Source organism: Eulemur rufifrons, chromosome 7, assembly GCF_041146395.1.
Source record: "Eulemur rufifrons isolate Redbay chromosome 7, OSU_ERuf_1, whole genome shotgun sequence".
NCBI lineage: Eukaryota > Metazoa > Chordata > Mammalia > Primates > Lemuridae > Eulemur > Eulemur rufifrons.
Genome location: NC_090989.1, coordinates 20,910,954 through 20,932,614, shown reverse-complemented (window position 1 = coordinate 20,932,614; position 21,661 = coordinate 20,910,954).

The window sequence follows — 21,661 nt, the reverse complement described above, 5'->3', positions numbered from 1 at the left end:
GAGCAGGGCCTCTGAGCCAGAAGCAGGGCTGTGCAGGTGGTGGGCCTGATCTGACCTGGAGGGCTGGGCCAGGTCTGAACAGGCAGGAGGCAGTTGGGCCAAGGTTGGATTTGGGCCAAGCAACTTGGCTTGCTCTTCCCCAGCCCCAGGAATGACATGGATGCCAAGTCAGGCAGGCAGAGGTCAGTTCCAGTGGCCTAAAGACCATGGTATTCTCCTTGCCCCCCTGAGGACCTGCTGAAGAAGGTGCTCAAAGTATCTCAGATCAGCACCTGTTGCACTCCAGTCAATTCCTGCATCAGATTTCGTTTCACTGTAGGGGAGAAGTGCTTGGTTTCCACTCACAGAGTATGACTAAGAGAAGCCATCAGGCCACTCCGTCCCCTACCCAGTGTGGACCTGGTGCCATGTATCCAAGAGCTCAGGATGACTTTAGCTGCTGCCCAATCCACACTATGCCTGTTGTCAGGCAAAATGGCTCTACACAGACTTCAGGCAGGTCCCCAGTTTGATCAGATAGACTGTGGTAGTGGAGGGAGGCATCTCACAACTTGCACAGCACCATCAGGGTGAGTACAGTGCCCTGGTTCTCTATCTTCCTGTCTTCCCTGCACGTTTTCTGATCTTGTTATGTATATCACCCCATCACTTTTTTTTTTTTTTTTTTTGGACACTGAGTGTCCCACATTGCTTCTCTGTAATTTCCCAATGTTGCTTCAGAGAAGAGCAATCTGTATGTAGGCAGCTGCCTGCATTTTTCACTTATTTTTGTTGGGAGCAGTGGGCTGGCAGGCTGCTTCTAGTCTGCCATTTTTTTTCTCCCTGATGATGATTTCTCCTAGTTCCACATTCAAAGGACAACTGTGTAACTTTAGTTTTCTGTGATGTCTATATTCTGCCCAGTGTTTGTTATGCTAATTTTAAAAGAACTTTTAACATAAATTTTTAAAAATAAAATTAAGTCTGATATCAATTAGCATTTTGATAGGATATCAAAATAATTTTTATGCACTGTACCAACTTTGGAAACATTAAAAAATAGCAAGAAGGCAAAATAAACACAAATGTTAACATATTTCTACAATCCAATATAAAATTGAAGCAGAAGAATTTGCAAGATACTAAAATAGTGATGAGAGATATCTTTTTGTCTAGGATAATCAAAGAAACAATATCTTTATGCAATGCTGTCAAAGTTCTAAATGAGGTGACTGATCAGTTGATGAGTGTATGGGGGGAAAGCACTTTTAGAAAAAGTGATTGGCATATGAAAGCATGGTGGAGAAAACTCTATGCCTATGTCAAAGGAACTAAATATATTCTGTTTGCTTCCCCAGATTATTTCTCCCCTGACACTCTGAGCCCTTAGAGTTTATAGCTGTAACTATACTTGGAAACTCCAGATGGGGCTCTGACAAAGAAGAGATCACCCAGGAGGAGCGGGGTGTCTTACAAAACATGGCTACAGCTCTGTAAGCTTCTAGGTTCTGGTACCAGTACCCACCCTCACCCCTGTCCTTTCAAGCCTAGGGGTAGCAATCCTCTGTTCCCCTCCATGGTCATCAGCTGGGGTATATTTCTGTATCCCCTTTAAAGGATTTTTTTTTTGTCATCACTGACAGTAAATAAAACACCATGTGTAATCCTAACCCAAACAAAAGGCAATGGTGGATATAGAAAGTAATTTTTTAAAAAATAACAATTTATAAGAATATTTATGAATAAAATATTTTCCACTCAGTAACTCAGTGGTTTAGTTCTGGGACTGTTTCCAGATAAGGGAGCAATTTGTTCATATACCTATGTAGTGAGAAGCAGCTGATATCCAAGCCAAAAAAAAAAGAAAAAAAGAAAACAAAAGAAAAGGGAGATCACAGTCATATATGTCTGTGATCATCACAGATTCTGTCCACTGCTTACATAATTGCAGTGGACAGAAAAATTCAGCACTCCCTCCACCGTAATATATTCATGTTCAAATCTCTGGAAACTGTGCATATGTTCCCTCCATGGCAAAAGGGATTTTGTAGATGTGATTAAGTTCTAAAGGCAAATTCACATCTAACTGGTGAGGTACGCACTGTCTGGGGGATGGGCACTCTTGTAACTCTTAACTCTGGAGGTGCAAAGGAAATTTATGTAACCAGATTGTTTGTACCCCCATAATATTCTGAAATTAAAAGAAAAAGAAAGTCATACAAGATGAAAAAATAAAAATAAAACATTTATTCTCACCCCCCCCAAAAAAAAGACCTTTGATTTTTCCAGATTATCCAAGTGTGCCCAATCTAACGAGTCCTTAGCAGCAGAGGAACTTTCCCAGCAATGGTCAGAGAGGCATGTGACTAAGAAAGAAGAGTCAGAGAATGCGACTTTGCTAGCTTAGAAGATGGAGGAAGGGACCATAGCCAAGGAAGGTGGTTGACCTCTAGAAGCTGGAAAAGAAAAGGAAACAGATTCTCCTCTAAAGACCCCAGAAAGGAATGCAGTCTTACCAACACCTTGATTTTAACCTAGTGAGACCTATCTTAGACTTCTGGTATACAGAAAATAACACATTTCTAATAAAACGATGGTAGTGGTGATGATGATCATGATTAGAGGGGGCATTAATGTATATAATATAATTGAAATTAGGGAAAACTGTGATTTTCGTTAATGATTTCAGATTTTTTTTAAATCATGACTCTTCTTTTGTTTGACATTTTATGAAAAATTTATAAAAATATATTTTTCAATACTACTCTATGTTTTATCTACCAGAATACCCTCTAATATGTTCAATGTGTATATTATACCTTGCTACAGTTTTTAGTGGTGGTGCAGTACTTTTGTTCATTTTAAGATTATCTAGAAAGTAAGAAGTAAATGTCTATCCATCACAGATATTAATATTAAGTTTATTAATGTTTTGTAATTTAAAATAAATTTTTCTAATTGCAATGTAGGTAATTTTAACCAATTTGTATTTCTATCAGCACTGGATCAGTGACAACTGCCTCATGCTTTGGTACTAATTAGTATGATTGATTTTCAAACTGCAAATTTGGTAAGTTGAAAGAAAACCTCAAGTACATTTCTTTAATTCTGGTTTATATCAACCATTTGTAACTTTTCTTATTGATTATTTGAAAATATTGATATAAACTGTTTTGTAAATAGATAATTCAACTTAAGTGCAATCATAGCATTCAAGGTAATTCATGTTTGAAACATGCCAAATTATCCTAGAAAGATATGACAGAAACAGAAAACAGAAAATAATTACATTTAAAGACTTTAAATTATGCATTAATAAAGGATATATGAGGTTTGAGAGAAATGAAACAGAATGAGAAAGGTGTTTCATACAAGTTGCAAATAAAAACAGATCAAATATCTTTGTGTTTCCAGTTTAGTTCTCTAACGTGGCAATACAATACTCTCCCCTTATCAAAGGGGGATTAGTTCCAAAATCCCAGTTTAATTTAAGAGATTAGCAACAATTACTAACAATAAAATAGAACAATTATAACAATATACTGTGCTAAAAATTATATGACTGTGATCTCCCTTTCTTTCTTCCCCTCTCTCTCTCAAGATACTGTAATATATTTTAACCAGGATTGACTGTGGATAACTGAAACTGCAGAAAGTGAAATCATGGATAAAGAAGGAAATACAGTATTGGTTAATAATAATATTAATCAATGTCCGAGTCTAAGAAAGAAAAATGAATAGTTAATTTGAATAGTTTAAAAACAGTTATGGCAGTAATATATAAGGAAAAGTTGACTATAGTAACTTAATATATTTTTTACTAACCTTTTTAGTAATTCATGATGTTCTAGCAATCATATATTTTTATGTATGCATGAATTTGCTTCATACAAATATAAGAACGTTCACTTTATTTCATAACTTCTCATGAACCTGCTCTGTATATCACCATTACAGAAACCTTTTTCACATGGTTATACAACATCCATAGGAAAATATAAACAAACAAAAAATAAATCAGCTGAAATACAGTCACTAACACGATAATGCTAAAACTCTGTAATTCTCTTAACCTGCAGATTTGTTTTACATTGTGGATGACAAATGACATATAATGATTATAGTTACCCACTGTCATACTTGGAGAGATTATTTAATTATGCTATATTCAACATTTTCACATGAATGAATTAAGAAAGATGTTATGGCCAAATGCACAGCATTTCCCACAAGCTGTCTAGGTAAGTAAATAAATCAAACAATTATATCCTAATCACACTAGCAGCCATGGATAGCTCAGGAAAAACCAAGCAGTAGTAATCACCTCCTTAGGCTAGCTGTTTAATTTATCATGATGGCAGTATGAAATGCAAGTCTCTGCAAAGACTCTCAGTGAAATAGCCTATAAAGCATGGCCAGTAATGGTCTACTATTAGTAGAATAATGCAGTAAGAAAAATTTAAAAGGTGCAATTGAAATATTTAAGAAAAGCTACTGATCATTATATGTGAATCATAGAGTAATAGAGTAAGTTATTTCTGAGAATTTAAATGGAAGTATCTGTGATTCACAGTATAAACAGCCAATGCAGAGGTTCAATATAATAATAAAATTTTATTAAAATTAACTCTAGAGATTTAGCTTTCTTCAAAATTATTCTAATAAGATTAATATTGGACAGGATATGGCTGAGTAAGGTAACACATATCTAGCATCCTCTCCCTATCATATATTTTTGAAATTAAAAATTGAATGTACAAATCTGGGAAAATCCACATGCATACTGAAACATTTTAAAAGAATTAGCAACATTTCATGTATGAGGAATTTGAAGAAATCTTTACTATTAACAATGAGAGTGGAATCACATTTAAGTATTTTGCACAAGTTCACTCTCCAATCAAAGAAATGAAAGTGACTTTGAAAGAATTCGAGTTAAATCTTTCACGTGAACTTTTGAGGATTCCCATGCAAGACACACTATGAGGATCTGGGGAACTGAATTATCTCATAGCCATCACAAAATTCAAATTCACTAGTAAGACTGTGATTTAAAAGTAAGCAGCTGATTAGGTAGTATTGAAAAGAAGCAGAAAAAAATTATACATTATGAGTGATAAATAAATATATATGATCTAAACATCTTATTTTGTGAAAATGTGCTATAAAAGCTCCCTCCTCCATTCCCCGATTAAATTCTGAAATGTAAAATAAAGATATTGTGTGTATAAGTGAGACTCTTTTTCCTTAAATAGGATGTATAAAAAAACTTCAATGCTTTCAAGTAGAGTCTATATTGAATTCTGTCTAATCTTACATCTAATTTTAATGAATACAGACAAGATTGTGAATGTATGGACTGCTTCAAAAACAGTTAAGCAAATAGAAAACAAAAAAGTTGTGTCAAATATAATCAAATATATTTCATTAAAAGTGAAAGCCATAGGCAATTCGTTACATTAATTTAATGGTAACAAAAATAACTACTTTTGAGAATGTTTGAGTCATACTTTCAATAGGATTCAGGAAGCATGAATGAGAGCAAACATTTTTTTTTTTTTTTTTTTTTTTTTTTTTTTTTTTTTGAGACAGAGTCTCACTCTGTTGCTCAGGCTAGAGTGAGTGCCGTGGCGTCAGCCTAGCTCACAGCAACCTCAAACTCCTGAGCTCAAGCAATCCTCCTGTCTCAGCCTCCCGAGTAGCTGGGACTACAGGCATGCGCCACCATGCCCGGCTAATTTTTTCTATATATATTTTTTTAGCTGTCCATATAATTTCTTTCTATTTTTAGTAGAGGTGGGGTCTCGCTCTTGCTCAGGCTGGTCTCGAACTCCTGAGCTCAAACGATCCGCCCACCTCGGCCTCCCAGAGTGCTAGGATTACAGGCGTGAGCCACCGCGCCCGGCCGAGAGCAAACATTTATAGGAAAAAAAGTCAAATTAGAAATGCATGCCCAGGAATAAGAAAAAAAGAACACACCATTTCTCATTTCAAATTAAGGTTGGGTAGTGAACAAAAAGTTGTAACTGCAAACCTTGAACTAGTAATGATACACTCTGGGGTATGAGTGATTTAAACCCTGCTGATCCAAGTGTGGTTCTGAAATAGTAGAATTCGTTTTCTCCAGGAAGGACTTAGAAAAGTAAAATCTTGGACGTCACTCTGCAGAATCAAAGCTCCTCTTTCCTCTTCTTTTCTGCAAGTTACACAGTGAGTCATATGCAAATTATAACAGCCAAGTATCATCCAGTACCATTCTAAGGCCAAGGAATCTAGAGTGGACTTCTAGTTACTATCTACAATTTCTGCAGTGAGTGAGAACAATACGTAATAGCTTTGAGATAATGTGGACAAGTGAAAGTATTTATGGGCACAGTGTTCATCAAATCTGTATTGAAAAATCCTAATGCTATGTTTTTCTTAGAAACTATTTTATGTATAACCTAAAGTACTCCTCATATCATTTAATTGGCACAAACCTTTTCCCTAAAACCTCTTCCCCAAATTTTTATACTGGGGAGATAAATGGACCATCTTTTGCTCTGTCTTTAAAAATTGTTTATTTTTCATTGTTCTGTGTAATTATGAATTAATTATCATATTAAAAAGGGCCTCCCCATTATTCTTTAAGGTACCCATATTCTTTTATGCCCCTATTTTCTTTGTTGACAGAATACAAGATTCTGAAGTTTGTTTTTAATGTATCTTATTTGGTATATTTGTTATCTGTTATTGTTTTTTCTCCCAAGGTCTTGGTTATTTAAACAGAGATTTCTGGATACAGTGACTTTACTCATTTTAACTACATTTTTGAAACCTGAAGCTCTTCCCTTCATAGTAAAATACATTATCTTCTAAATAAGCATTCCACCGAAAAATGAAGTGGAAGATATTTTAAAACACCATTAAAATGTAGAGGCAGAATAAAGTGAGATGCAGAAACAAAACCAGTAGATCCAATCTATGACTAATAAGAATTAGAAAAATATATATAACAAAAGAAATAAAATGATAAAACTTTACTAGTGTATATTTAAAAATTGAATTCTGTAATATGTTAGAAACAAAAGTGATGTAACAAAAAAAAAAAAAAAAAACCTAAAAACATTCTCTGCAGTTAAAAAAACATTCAAGAAAACAATATGGAGCAGACTCCTTCACTGGATAAAACAAATTGTAGCAACATCTCTGAATTCTGGAAAAGTGATTTGGGTTCCATACACAGAAAAAGATATGCATGACTCAAAGAACCAGATAAACTTTCCAAACTGATGACTTGAAGGCCTATGTCCAAAATGTGAACTGTATTTGGAGAAATAGTTTAAACACACTGTTTTAAAAAACATGAAAAACAGACAGTAACTAGTAATATTTCTTTTTTTTTTTTTTTTTTGTTGAGACAGAGTCTCACTTTGTTGCCCAGGCTAGAGTGAGTGCCGTGGCGTCAGCTTAGCTCACAGCAACCTCAGACTCCTCGGCTTAAACGATCCTACTGCCTCAACCTCCCGAGTAGCTGGGACTACAGGCATGCGCCACTATGCCCGGCTAATTTTTTCTATATAGATTTTTAGTTGTCCATATAATGTCTTTCTATTTTTAGTAGAGACGGGGTCTCGCTCTTGCTCAGGCTGGTCTCGAACTCCTGACCTCGAGCGATCCACCCGCCTCGGCCTCCCAGAGTGCTAGGATTACAGGCGTGAGCCACCGCGCCCGGCCTGTAACTAGTAATATTTCTTAATACATAATTTCCTAAGCAATTGTTTAGGCTGGCTGATGCTGGAAAAAATCAAGTAATGGATAGATTGACAAAAAGTTTGTGCTATTGATTTAATATAAATAAAATTGGGAAAATTGAAAGTCCAAACATATCTACAACTAAATAGAAAAAAATAAATTTGGAAAATCATATGAAGTAGCTTTTTAGTTATATATAAACTAAGATGTTCATATGAAAGTAAAACATTTTTATGATTCAGCAAAAAAAATTAAACGTGATACCATGTTACTTCCAAAAAATAGATATACATTATATGTATTATAAATATATATATATACATATATATATAGAGAGAGAGAGAGAAGAAATGGTAAAGTAGTAAAGTTCGGGTTTTGATCCTAAGAGCATAAAATGATATAGCCATTTTAGAGAGCACTAGCACTTTGTCATTATTTAGTGAATCTTAACGCCAAAATTTCACTCCTAGGAATACACTCCATAAAACTCTAGTATAGTCATGAAAAAGGACATGTGTGAGAATATTCATTACAATATTGCATGTGATAGCAAAGACTTGCAAGAACATAAATGCTCATCAGTTCTTGAAAGGGTAGATAAAATGTGGCATGTGTATACCATGTAATATTATAGCTTTCAAAATGAATTGATTCATTTTTCACAGAGCAATGTTGATAGGTCTAAAAAATGAGTAAACTAGATGAAAAGCCGAACAAATTTTTTTAGCACAATTCATCAGTATATATTACAGCCTGTACACATAAAAACAAAAAATAACATTACATATTGTTTATAGATTTATCACGATGTAAATGCATTTATGGCAGATTGAGTGCAAAAGCATAAAATAATTATATGAAGGTAGTTCCCATTGGGAATAAGGCCTATCTAGGTTAAAATACATGCATATTGATAGCCATTGTTTACAATGTTAAGAATTTGAATTTGTGGTAATCATTTTAACAAATGGCAACAGCTTCTTTCCTCATTGAAAACTGTACTTTCATTCTACTCTTTTGGGAAAGATTTTTTTTGAGGGGAGGGAATTTCAAAGAAGCAAAACAAACAAAAAACTAATGTCTGATTATGGCATCACATTGCTGATGCCTTGGGTGAAGTGAAAGTAGACCTCAAATCTTAAAGGAATGTGAACAAAATGAATATTTGAACCCCTGTGGATAGATGTAGAAAAATTAAAGGTATTTGAAAGTTTTAGTAGCTATGAAAAGTGATTGCTATTGTGAAGCCTGCTGTTTTCTTTCAAAACATGGCAATAATGTGTAAATTAAATTGCAACAGGAAGTTTATATTCTAGCATACTGTCTTTGTTTTTCATGCAGAGTTGGATAAATGGAAAATATATGATAATTATACAGCAAAAGGGGTAGAACATATTTAATCAGCTTAAATGCTTTAAAATTAGCTACTTACAGAATAAAGACTAGTTAATTTTAAAAAATTAAATTAAAAGGAGTTGATTTCAAGAAAATAGGAATTCAAGAAAGATACATTGGTCTAAAGTATAACTTTTAATGAAAGTAAAAGCTATGCTATTATTAATTAATAAATATGCTTCTTATTAGGTTAAAAAAGAAAAAAGTAATACTGTACCCAATTTGGCATTTTAAACCTAAAGAACTATGTGAACATATGACGAAATAGTTTCTCCTCAAAAAATGGACATTTCAGGAATATATTCTTGGTGAGAAATGTGCTAAGATGAAGATGACTTCTCTCAAATACATCAAAATTGGATAATAAAGCTTTGTTATAAAACCCTTCCAAAAATGTTGCTGTGTAATATAAAATATTGTTGACTATGTAAATTAATAGTATTTAATATTGATACTATTCCACAGTACTAATTTCAGAATGTTATTGTCCTAATTTTTAGATAGCAAATTGAAGATTAAAATGATTAAGCAAGTTGGCCATTATCCTTGAGAAAGTCTAAAGAACAGATAAAAGATCACATCAGAGATCAAATATCATGATAAAGGCAAATTTCTTTAGGAATAAAGTAGAATGTATTTTTTAATGTCCATTGTCAGAAATGAAAAATACATCATTGTTGATTAGCACCTACTTAAGCACTTGTGTACTGTGTCACAGTGACTCTTCCCTAGATACCTGTGTCACCTGTGACTACAGGTGCTTAGTCAGCTTTTTGTTTCATTGTGTTCAGGATGCTCTTTGTGAACACAGCCTCCTGAAAATGAAGGGACAAATTGTTCTCTCTGCTCCATAGTTAGAGCTCTATTGCTGTACTTTGCCTGGGGAATTACAGCTTAGCTTGGCAGATTCCTCCTTTGTTCCAATTATATTTGGAAAACAGATTGTGCATTTTATAAATGCTTTGAGATATCGTTGATAAAGGCAGGCCTATGGGATAAACATCAAGGTTTGATGAAGTACAAGTTGTGAGACTAGGGTCAGGCAGATAATAGAGCTGGGAGAATTAAAAAAAAAAAAAAGCAGTTATTATTACCCTTTCATATCCAGATCAGCAGGAGTCTGTGAGTCCAAAACTATTTTGTAGTAAAACTAAGATGTGTTATACACACAAACACACACACACACACACACACACACAATTTGTCTTTATCTCTGTCTCTATGTTGACATTTGACTTGATGATACAAAAGCAAACTGAGACAAAATTGCTGGCGCCTTATCCCAAATTAAGGCAATGACAGCAATTGACCTAGTAGCCTTGTTCTGTAACAGTACATATTCACAGAGAAAAAGAAAATTTAAAAGCCAGTGTCAATAACTTCAATGACCTTGATAAAATAGGGAATATAAATTTTCTTAACTCTCAATACTTATTAATTATCTATGTGATGAAATGAGGAATATATATGAAGAACTTCTCTTCCAAACCAGTGTACGACAGTTGTATAAAAAAGCACTTTTGGAAAGAATTACTAACAGAGTGATTATTCAGACTTAAGTATTTGGCAGACATTTTCTTGAAAATCTTGAGCTTTTCACTTAAAGAAAAACAACACATTTGTTGCCAATGAAAAATTTGAGCTTTCAAGTATAAATTAGTGTTGCAGAAAACTTGTATCTGCCGTCTTATATTTGACATGTTCTCAACACAAAGAATTTTCTGATGACACTGGTCATGATATTAATAATGAATATGATCCTGATGTTGTTTAATGCAATATTTTAATATTTGGAAGATCTGCAGAATCATTGAACCAAGACGATTCAAGTGATAATACAAAATATTACAAAATCATGCATAGATACAATAAAAGAGGAAGACAGAGCAATAGATTTTAAAGAAACAAAATAGACAATGTTGTCTGATATGGTTTTAGATTCCACATTGTGACAAACCCTTAAGAAATCACAACTATTGACGTTTTTGAAATAGTATTAAAGTGGAACATTCACAATTATCTTTAAAAGTTATTTAAATATTCCTTCCTTATCAATGAACATCATACCCATGTGAGGCAAGGGATTTTGTGTTTTCTGTTTCCATATAATTTGAACAAAGAGCATAATGAAACATTTTTAATTTTTTTTTATTTTTAATTTTTATAGGTACATAATAGTTCTATATATTTACAGGCATACAACATGAATTGATCAAATCAAGGAAATTGATGTATTTATTAACTAAGGCATGTATCATTTCTTTGTGTTAGGAATATTCCAATCTTACTTTGTTAGTTATTTTAAGTATACCCTGATTTATTGTTGATTATAGTCACTTTGTTGTTCTATCAAATATTGTTCATTCTAACTATATTTTTGCACCCATTAATCATACCCACTTTATTCCCCTCCACTACTCTTCCTGGCCTCCAGTAATCATCATTCTGTTCTTCGTCTCCATGAGCTCAATTATTTTAATATTTAGCTCTCACATATGAGTGAGAACATGCAAGATTTGTCTTTCTATGCTTTGCTTATTTCACTTAACATAATGTTTACCTGTTGTATCCACATTGTTGATAATGGTGGGATTTCATTCTTTGTTGTTGCTGTATAATATTTCGTTGTCTATATGTACCACAATTTCTTTATCCATTCATTCATTGATAGACAATTAATTCCAGATTTTGACTATTGTTAGTAGTGCTGCAATAAACATGGGAGTGCAGATATTTTTTTTCAATATACTGAATGATCTTCTTTTTGATATATACCCAGCCATGGGATTGGTGTATCATATAGTAGTTCTATTTTTAGTTTTATGAGGAACTTCCATACTGTCCTCCACTGTGGTTGCACTAATTTACATTCCCACCAAGAATGTAAGAGGCTTCTGCTTTCTCCACATATTCACCAGCGTTCATATTTTGCCTGTCTTTTAGATAAAAGCCATTTTAACTAAGGTGAGATGGATTAGATTTTAATTAGAGGGCACGCAGTTTAATAATGAATATGTTTTGATTTCTTCATCAATTATTTTAAGATGTTTAGATGGTAACTGAGCAAGCAAAGTGGAACAAAATTTACTTCAAATATCAAATTGAGTTTCTGAATTATTTTACCAGGAAGAACGCAAGTGTCAGGGAATGAAAATGTCTAGTGTGTAGTTTTAAGTGCATGACTAGGATAACATGGAGAAAAATATCACTGTACATAAGGAGCTCAAGAAACTGAGGATTCAAGGTGATAGTTTGTCTAGCTACATGGGCATTACATCATGGATAATGAAACAGTGAATATAGAAACAAAAATTCTTGAGATAAATTCCACTCAAAAAGAAGAAAAATATAGGTGAGGGATCTTAAGCAGCTGAATGCAGTAAACCTGACCAACTAAACCTAAAGGAGTCATTATTGGCTTTGAATATAGTTTGATTTGTATCACTAAACAAAATCTTCAACTCTCTTTTCCACTTCTAATGTATTAGTTGGGCTCATTTATAGTTCCTGAAAAATAACTGCACTTTTGATGGAAAAGTTATTTTATTTACACTAATAATTTTCTATATTTTATTCTCATTTGGCCTGAAGATTGATTTATTATTTTTTCTCTGTAGTTTGTGATCCCTAGTATGCCAAACAGGAGGAGCTACATAATTTGTGGGGCCCAGTCCAAGTGAAAATGTGGGGCCCTTTGTTCAAAATTATTAAGACTGTCAAGACAGTGACAGTAGAGCATCAAACCAAGCGTGTATGTTTTCTGACCATAAGCCCTGTGCAGCTACACAAATGGAATACCCATAAAGCCAGCCTTGGCACCAAGATAAATATTTAAAGTATCCTCCAATAATTTTTTTTACCTTGATGCTTCAGTGAGTTTCTTTTTTGGATACAAAGGCTTATGTCTCTAGCCTACACATCTAACAATAGTCTCTTCTGTTTAGAGAGAAAGTTATCATGGAAGAATGGTAGAAACAGAGAGAAGTAAAGGGGCAAATCTAGAAATTTTACTGCTAAACACCTGCCGTGACTTTAGCTATCATTTCCTCCAATTATCCAGATCAGATAAAGATTCCTCATTGTAGAAAAGGTGGGAAAAAAATTGGAGTGGAAAAGAAACAAGATTGGTACTGGTGAGAATCTCTATGCAAAAGAACTTGTCATGAACAAAATCAACATTAGCTTTGAGGAGAATGGCATAAAGGCAGCAAATAAATTTGATGAAATGAGTGCGGAAGAGACCAAAGTCATGGTTCCCATCTAAGAGGCCACATTGAAACACATGATCTCTAAGCCATAAAAGTAACAAAGTGGTAGAGTTGGCTTTATGTGATAATAAAAGTGGAGTGATCCTCAAACTCTTCCATAAAACCAAAGAAAGATGTAAGGCAAGTTAAGCTTTCCATGCCCATAAAGTGGTGTGAGATCTAGCTGAGTGCGTGTAATACCTGCAGAGGTCTTTCGCTTTTAGTGGATGGGAAGTCTCAGTTGCAGTAGGTCCTTGAACAGATTCCAACATAGATGGTACCTGAGAATGAGAGGGATACATGGTTATCTCACTAGTAGCCACTTCAGGACACAACAAGATGTGGCTACAATGAGCAGAAGCAGGTGCCTCCTTTCCAATGATGAGCCAGAGCTTGGTAAGCCTTCCGTGTTTAGAATTATCCTAGGGGGAATGTAGGAAAAATGCTTAAAATGGCCAAGTCTTTTGGAGATTTTATAATTATATTTTCTTCTTGGTGAAATGAGTGTAAATATGTTCATTAATTTGAGGTATAGAAAAATGACTCTTTTCTATGCACATTTGATGTTTTATTTTAAAAATAGTATACTCACTACAATGGCATCTGTGTTTTTGTCCATAAAAACCTATGCTTTAAAAGTAAATGATTATTCATGTCAGTATGAATAGGAGAACATTAATATATTAAAACATTTTTAAATGTCCTCTATGAAGGAATAATGTCTTATTTTTGTATAATTACCTAAAACATTGTTACTGTTTTATAATAAATTTTAAACTCCTGAATGCAAATGGTTCGTGACATTATGGCAGATTCATATAATCACTTTATGAAAGATATAAACCTATTTTTGAATGATTCCCCATGACACATTAGACAAACACTTTTTAACCTCAGGGTAACAAGTTTGTATATTTATTTTTCTGTGCTTCACTCTATTTTTATTCTGCTATGAGAACAGCAAACAATATCATTTGCTACTTGTATTTGTTTTCACATTTATTATGCTTTTGAAATGAAACAAAGGTCAATGTATTGAACTCTCATGTACTAAAACAAAACTAAACCATTAGAATGCTGTGAAGAAAAAATAATTCTATGTAATACATGTTCAAATCAAGGCAGACTGATTTTATGCTGATTTGTCATATAAATTCAATAGGAGCAGCCTATGTATATCATCCAATACTTCTATAGTTTTGAACCTGGAATACATTATTTAACCTAGAAGAGTCAATTATTCATATTTGTATAAAGTAATACCCATTAGTAGGTCAATTTATTAACTAAAACTAGGGATATTTCCTGTATTAGTTTGGTAGAGCTGCCATAAAAAAGTCTCATAAGCAAGTCGGCTTAAACAACAGATATTATTATCTCACAGGAATGATGACTAGAAGTTTGATATTAAGGTGTCAGTGAGGTTGGTTCCTTCCATAGGCTGTGAGGGAGACTTTGTTCCATGTCTGTCTTCTGGCTTTTTGTGGTTTACCAGCAATTTTTGGCATTCTTTGGCATGTGGAATAATTAACTTCTGTCTTCACAAGGCATATTCTCTGTGTGTCTGTGTCCAATTTTCCCCTTTTCATAAGAACGACAATTATATTGGATGATCTCATCTTTACAAGTTAAGATGCAAAGACTGTAATAGGATCACTAGGCTTACAACTTCAATATCTTTTAGGGGACACCATTCAACCTGGAACAGTTCATTTTCCAAATATAGTGTATTTCTGATATATAGTTAATGCCAGATCTTCAAAAGTTGAACCACTGTAAGTTTTATGAATTCCCTCCATTTATTGGCTGATTTTAAGCTGTGGTTGGGGGTTAAGAAAGAGAAGTTGTGTTGATTTCTCACAATGAATTGCTGTCCAAGCCTAGTTTCCATGCAAGCATTGCTTTGGCAATTTCAGCATGAGTTCAGTAGTTGTTAGTATTTCCTTACTTAGTATTTTTTTGGGAAGCCCCCAAGGGAGGAGGTGGATTAATAGAAACTTATATTATTTCTGTGGTCCTGGAAAAATATGAACAAGTAATATCTGATTCCTTATCATACCCTTTAGTCAGAAATTAGTCTTTTAAATGACTAATTACTATTCATTTCCTTGAAATACTTTGAAAAATTTGCTGGTTAAATGCAGAATTATTCCCATCTCCAACACTAAAGAAATATATATGAACACATGTATTTCTTTTGCCATGGTTGCAGGCAAAGAGCATTGCAAAAGATGACATCTATCTTTTTACAAGACATACTTCCCAAGAGCAGTGTGAGGGACCCAGTTTAAAGTGAAGCACACACGATTAATACTTAGATGGGTACTTGATATTTCATCAGAGGATCCACAGTCCTTTGCAACTGCAGCTATAAACTTTGAACACATTTTTGGACTGTGGAGTGATGCGAGGGGAAAGAAGATATGAGGAAGCTAAATTATCTTATGTTTTATCTCTACATCTTCCTGAATAAATAAACTTTTATTTTAAAAGCCCAGGTGTCAAGAATGGCTAATTAGCACAGACCATATGTTGAAATAGGGAGGTCTAGAATAAACAATCCATAATTATAAGACAGTTATGACTTTCTTTTTTCTCTTTTGAACTTTATTTTAATCCATTACTTGATTTTATGGGTAGGGCCAAATGATTTAAAATTTGAGCCCAATAGAAAATAAATTGTTACTGGGGAGGCCAAGTTAACTCAGTGATTTCAGCATTAGTTCCTACTGGGTTTTTGGAATGAGAAAATATTATGATGGGTCCTCCATTCCTAGCAGCTATTTTCCATGAAATATTCTATATGATCTTAACTTTGACTATTCATGCGTTTTCTGGATTAAGGATGCTAGCTGATATCTAACTTAGAATTTGTAAAGAATGGCACCTGACAAAGCTTTCCAGGTAAGGAAAGCTTTAAAAAATAAGTGATGTTGAAACTACAACCTGAAGGATGAGACAGAGTTATTTGGGTAAAGATAGAGAAGTGGAGTATTGCAGACATTGGAATGGAGTCCAGGGAGCACTTGATATGTTTACCAAACTAAGAGTAGTTGGATAACCTTGAGGAAGGGGAGAGTTTTGGGGGATTGGGGCTGCAGAGAAAATTATCAAAATGCAATAGCATCATTCTTTCTGATTTATAATCTTTACACCCTTAAATTGTCAGTTAGCACTAATAAATCACATCGTTTTCTTTGATTGGTAATCAGCACATGTTAGTTGCTTACAGATACTAGGCTTAGTGTTAACCCAACTCTAGTTTCTAATGTAACTTTGTCTTTTGTTACTGATTTCAGAAAATGTCAATTCTAGAATGTGAAGATAGCTAAATCCATAGTAAGAAGAGAAAAATAAACAGGCTATAAAAGAGGGGCAATAATAACCACAATTGAAAAGATCTGAGCATAGATTTATGATAGAAGAGCAAATATGTGTCAAAAAAAATTGCCATTGCTTTCTGGAAGGGCATAAGGATTAAAACCTCACCTTTTGAAACTAGATTTTATGCAATTTTTTTTTCTATGTCCTAAATAGGAAGCTTATTTTCACTTTTGTATTTTTATTGTCTTATCATAAAGTCAGCCAAGGTAGAATTATGAATAAAAAATGTTTTATATACTTTCCCTTTATTTTGTAGTGTTTTAAGAATTATAACTGTATTTCCCTAAATTTAAAAGAAGTCCTAACATTTAATCAATTGATGAATTTTATATTTATCTTTGTAAATTTTCTAGTTACCTATTTATATTTTATAAAAATATATTGACAACATTATGTCACTGTTAAAGTAAAATATTAATTTTAGTAATTATTTTCTATTTTTTTCTTATCTCAAAACCACATGTTTTGCAAATTATTTACTACATAAAATTAGTTTCTTGTGAATACTTTTATGCTTATCACAAAGCTTTTGAAGATGGCACTGTCCATTTCAGTTAATGGATTCTGTAAGAGCTTCGTTTAAATCAGCAAAAAGAAAAAAAAAAATGCCGTTTCTTCTATCAGGAATGTTTATACCAATCATAAAAGAAAAAATCAGCTTGTATGAAATTAGTTTTACAAAGGATATGTTAACTGCAACAGAGTTCAATGTATGTGGAAAATGTTAGATGGAAACTAAAACTTGAACATTGTTTTTAATTAAATAAGGCTTGGCCGGGCGCGGTGGCTCACGCCTGTAATCCTAGCACTCTGGGAGGCCGAGGCGGGTGGATCACTCGAGGTCAGGAGTTCGAGACCAGCCTGAGCAAGAGTGAGACCCCGTCTCTACTAAAAATAGAAAGAAATTATATGGACAACTAAAATATATATATACAAAAAATTAGCCGGGCATGGTGGCGCATGCCTGTAGTCCCAGCTACTCGGGAGGCTGAGGCAGTAGGATCGCTTGAGCCCAGGAGTTTGAGGTTGCTATGAGCTAGACTGACGCCACGGCACTCACTCTAGCCCGGGCAACAGAGTGAGACTCTGTCTCAAAAAAAAAAAAATAAATAAATAAATAAATAAATTAAATAAGGCTCATTAGTTTTGAGTTTGTCAGCATAATAACTTAGATATGCCAAACAAATAATGGTATTATTACCATTAAATTATATATAGATCTGGAAATAAGTAGTAAAACAGGTTTTCCTCTTTTACCTTTTCTCCTTCCTGGAAAATGGTAATTTCTTAGTTTCTTGTTTACACATCCAAGAATGACATACTTTCATGCAAGTTTAGAAGAATATTCTACAGCAAAAACTTATTTAGCATCAGGAAGAACCATCCTAGTTAAAGATATTGCTACCTTAAATTACATTATGTTTAATTTGTTATTTTGAGCTAAGAATTGAAGTTCTATGCATCTCTTTTCTTTTCTTTTTTTTTTTTTTTTAGGTATAGATACAAATTGGAAGAGTATATTTAATCATTAATTTATAAAAACACATTTCTAGGTGATTTATGGAGAGAAAAAGGTGTCCAGAGGGTAAGGTAAGGAAGATAGTGGGAAAGGGAGAATGAACGCCATCAATTCTGCAGTTTAAATAAGATTAACTGATCAACACTAAAGTGCACATATAGTAATAAAATACATCGGGTGTTGGGCAGATGGAGGGGAAAGGATGGCTATATTCACACCTAATGGGTGCGATGCACATCATCTGGGGAATGGACATGCTTGAAGTTCTAACTCGGGTGGGGCAAAGGCAATATAGGTAACCTAAACATTTTTAATCCCGTAATGTTCTGAAATTTTTTTTTTAATTAAAAAAAAAAAAAAAGAATTGAACTGTCCTCCATTCATAGAAGTGAGTGGAGCAGATAATTTTCTCTAATCTCCATAGAGAAAAAAAACTCTAATAAAAGAAAGAACTAAATAAAATGTTCCCCCCAAAAGATAAAATCAATATTTATTTCAAATATTCATGAAAAATAAATACACATCTTAGGTGGTCTCATTAGGCACAATTTTTAAAAAATGCAGAAATATTGCAGACAAGACTATGTCATTATATTATATTAAAATAAAATATAAAAAAATAACCACATACAAAAATGTAATTAAAGAATAACAATTACATGATAGCACTGAAAAACATAATCATTAATGAATCGAATAAATTTTAGAATATTTAGAATGAACACAAAAGCACACATATGTATAATTAAATATTACATATCAATCCTAGTGAGATATTGCTAAAGTTGAGCAAAGAAAAACAGTAACAATATTAAATACTTTTGTTACTTTACAAATTAAAAAAGATAATGTTCATGGATTTAAATATTTAGCAAAGAAAAGCAACAAAGAAAACTATAAGAAAGCATAGGGAGGCAATGAAAGATAAAGGTAAAAAAAGCAAACTCTAAGACAAGAATATGATGGAAAATATATAAATATAAATGCAATTATCTGATAATAAAAATATAATATTAGCTAACAACCAAAAAATACATAGAAAATGAAAACACTCAAAATAGAAGAGATAGTTATTAGGAAATCACAACACATACAAGTAATCAGAAGATTAATTTGGTCATTGCTATTCAATAAATTTAAGGATCAGTATAAAAGGGATAAAATTGTAGAAAAATAGAAAATAACAAATGGAATCTTGGTAAAGAATTCAAATATAGAATGGTCTAGGTAAAGTAGCAAGCCACAGCATTAACTGACAAATACACTATAAAATGTTATTGTATATTCACAAAAAAGGTTCTTCCAAGCATCAAAGTTTGTCTATATTTCACTTTTTTAGTATATTTGATGAAATTTAAATATTCAACTCCAATTTCTTATTTTAAAAAGTTTTATTATTCCATGCTAAAATGTGTTTTATTATGCTATATTTTCAGAGAACTGATTGTTATGGACTGAATTGTGCCACTCCCCAAAATTTATATGTTGGATTCTTAATCTCTAATGTGATTGCATTTGGTTATAGGGCCTTTAAAGAGGTAATTAAGGTTGAATGAGGTCATAAAGGTGGGGCCCTAATCCAATATGTCTGGTGTCCTTATAGGAGGAGGGAGAGAGTCTGGGGATGTTCATACACAGAGAATGGCTGTGTGAGGATACAGCAAGAAGGTGGCAATCCTCACGCCAAGGAGAGAGACCTCAAGAGAAGCTAAATATCCTGACACCTTGATTTTGAGCTTCTAGCCTCAGGGGCTGTGAAAAAATGAACTTCTGTTGCTTAAATCACCGTCTGTGGTATTTTATCATGACATCCCTTGCAAACTAATACACTGATAGTGGAATTTATCACAAATCATATGATCTTGAAAAGTTTAAAGTTCAGCCAGTCATATTTAATTAACATTGGCATGATATTTTTAGGTGGAAATAGAGTACTCCCACATTGGAATATAATATGTTGAAGCACTAACTGTGAATAAGTGGGATAAAATATTGGGGTGCCTATTTATTTTCATAAGACAATAATACTGAACACTTTCTATAGTTGTTCAAAATTATTCTTTCTAAATTCAGTGGATTCCCTTTTAAGGCAAATAATTTGAAACTGCAGTTTTGTTCTATTATTTCCAGGATTTTTTTTTTTTTAAATAAAAGTGTAACAGCATCCTTCCCTCTAACATTGTTTACTGAGTGCTTTCTATGTATCAGGCTTTGTTCTAGGCACTGAAGACATAGAGATAACTGAAACTGAACAAGTTCCTGCTTCAGTGGAACTTATATTTAATAAGGAGACAGATAATGAACATTACATGACATGTCAGCTGGTACATAAATTCTATAAAGAAAAATCAAGCAGGATAAGGAAACATTTGGGGTGCCACTTCATATAGTTTATGAAAGACTCCTCAGAGGAGGTGGTGTCTGAGCAGTAAAATGAATTATTTCCTTTATAAGGTATCATCACTTGAATTGTACCATTTGTTAATGGAAATAATTATGCCACAGACTTTGCTTCAATATAACATGACCAATCAGGACATTCAAACTTCCAAGAATGCCTTTCCAAATTCTAACATGGATTAAGCCAGGAGTTGTCAGATTCATCAACTGCTACCTACTTGCCAACATGACTTGAAAATAAAACAACTCTGGATCATGTTTTGCATGTATGATAGGGCCCTAGATGTCCATCCAAGATGAAGATAAATGCTTTGAGGCTAGAGGCTATATTTTCATTTTCAATTGTAGTTGAAATTTCTTCCTCTTGAACTGATAGAAAGATTTGTGAAATAAAGCAAATTAATTAACTGGAGATGAAGAACATGATATAATTTTATGGAGCAAGTTTCTTTCCTAACAATTCTTTTATTTATTTATTTATTTATTTGTTGAAACAGAGTCTTGCTCCCTTGCCCGGGCTAGAGTGAGTAGTGCCATGGCATCAGCCTAGCTCACAGCAACCTCAAACTCCTGGGCTCAAGCTATCCTTCTGCCTCAGCCTCCAGAGTAGCTGGGACTACAGGCGTGGGACACCATGCCCAGCTAAGTTTTTCTATATATATTTTTAGTTGGCCAGATAATTTCTTTCTATTTTTAGTAGAGACGGGGTCTCACTCTTGCTCAGGCTGGCTAACAATTCTTTTTTAATCTCACATGAGTCTTGTGATAATGAGCTTCACATAGAAAACTTAGAAAAGGCAAAAATGAAACAAACAAACAAACAGTTTAGTGAAAGGAGAATTTCTGCACTGGGAATGAGATTAGATTAGATGATTTCTAAGAGACCTTCTTTCTTAAATCATTTAGTCCCTTTTAAATTTTAAACTCAGTCTTAGAACTCAAGGACAGAAAGATCAGCAGATACAAGGACCGCTTCTTCCTTTGCCTCCTGTGGATGGGAGAG